Here is a 1,658-nt window from a genome sequence, read left to right as displayed (position 1 = left end):
GTGAACCTGGGAACCAGTGGGGATGAACACAAACAACATATGCCCATGACCTTGTGAGTGGATATGCAAGAGAAGGGATTGGTGCGTGCCCCGGCTTAGGAATTTCCCAACAATTTTCCGGATATATTGGGAAGCCTTAGTTCCCAAGTCGTTATGGGTTAAATTGTGTCCCCCAAAATGATATGTTGAAGTCCTAATCCCTATACCTGTGAATATGACCCTGTTTGGAAATAGTGTCTTTGAAGGTGTTATCAGTTAGGTTACCATGAGGTCATATTGGAGTTAAAAAAAAAATGGCAGTGGAGTCAATTCCAACTCACAGGACAGAGCAGAACTGCCCCATAGGGTTTCCAAGCAGCAGCTGGTGGATTCAAACTGCTGACCTTTTGGTTAGCAGCCAAACTCTTAACCACTGTGCCACCAAGGCGCCTACTGGAGTAGGGTGGGTCCTAATCCAACATGATTTATAAAGGAGAAGATACACAGAGACAGGGAGACATGTGACGCTGCAGCTGCAACCAAGGAAATCTTGGAGCTGCCAGGAGCCAGGAGACAGGTCTGGAACAGATCACTTCTCAAAGCTGCAGAAGGAAGCAACACTGCCAACACCCTGATCTCGAAGTCCCAACCTCCAGAACTGTGAGATAACGAATGTCTGTTCTTCTACGCCACCCAGTTTGTGGTATCTTGTTAAGGCAGCCCTAGGAAACGAAGGCACAAGTGTCCCCACTTCTTTCGGGCTGAGAACTGCAGAAGTGTGAGGACAAACGCATCGTCAAGATACACGAGCACACGGTGACAGTCTCTGAATGAATGAATGAATAAGTGAAATAAGCCCTCTGGACTTCCAAACCGCCCTTTTACAAGAGTGAAAAACAGCGCCCACTCTGAGCAGGCAGCGGGGCAGCGTGGGATGGGGGTCTCAGCTCGCAGCCCATTGGATGAGGGGCGGGGGGTGGGGAGGCAGGGCAGAGGAGAGAGGAGGTCTTCAGGCGCCTCGGGCTGCGTAGGGTAACCGGAGGGGACCTCTCCTTCAGTGGGCTACTGGCTCAGGCTTGGTGGGGGCGGCGAGGAAAGCCCAGAGGGCCAGGGTCCGGGGACAGTTCCACATCCCAGGCCGTGGCTTCCCTCCTCCTGCCCTCAGGGCTCCGGGGTCGAGAGGCCACGGCGCTGGCCTGGGGCGCCAGAGGCCGGGGTCCGCGCCGACTGTGGGGTGGGGAGCGCCGGCCCTGCGGGTGAGGAGAGAAGGGAGTGTCGTGTTTGCGCGCTAGGAGGAAACAGGCCAGGGGCACTGGTCCATCTGTGTCCTTTCCCATTCCATCACTGCGCGCCCGGACACATGGTGGCAGCGGGGTCCCAGCGCACCGCCCAGTCGGGGCAGGACCCACCCCCAGGACCAGCCTCAAGCGGCCAGTTGCTCCCGTCGGCGATGCGGCCGGCCCCTCCCACTGCCTTCGGTGCCGGCACCAGGAAGGCACCCAGCGGGTCGGGGGTCGCCCCACCCCCGCGCGCCCGCCCGTCCGGGTCGGGGAGCCGGGAGGAAGGCGGGCTTCCGGGCGGTGGCGTCAGGTGGCCGCCAGGCCCCGCCCCTGCCCGCCCTCCCACCGCCTCCTGCGCACCGGCCCCGGTCCCCGGCCTCGCGGTGCGGCGTCTGCTCC

The sequence above is a fragment of the Loxodonta africana genome, chromosome 8 (genome assembly GCF_030014295.1).
Source record: "Loxodonta africana isolate mLoxAfr1 chromosome 8, mLoxAfr1.hap2, whole genome shotgun sequence".
Taxonomy (NCBI): Eukaryota; Metazoa; Chordata; class Mammalia; order Proboscidea; family Elephantidae; genus Loxodonta; species Loxodonta africana.
This window is presented reverse-complemented; position numbering follows the sequence as displayed.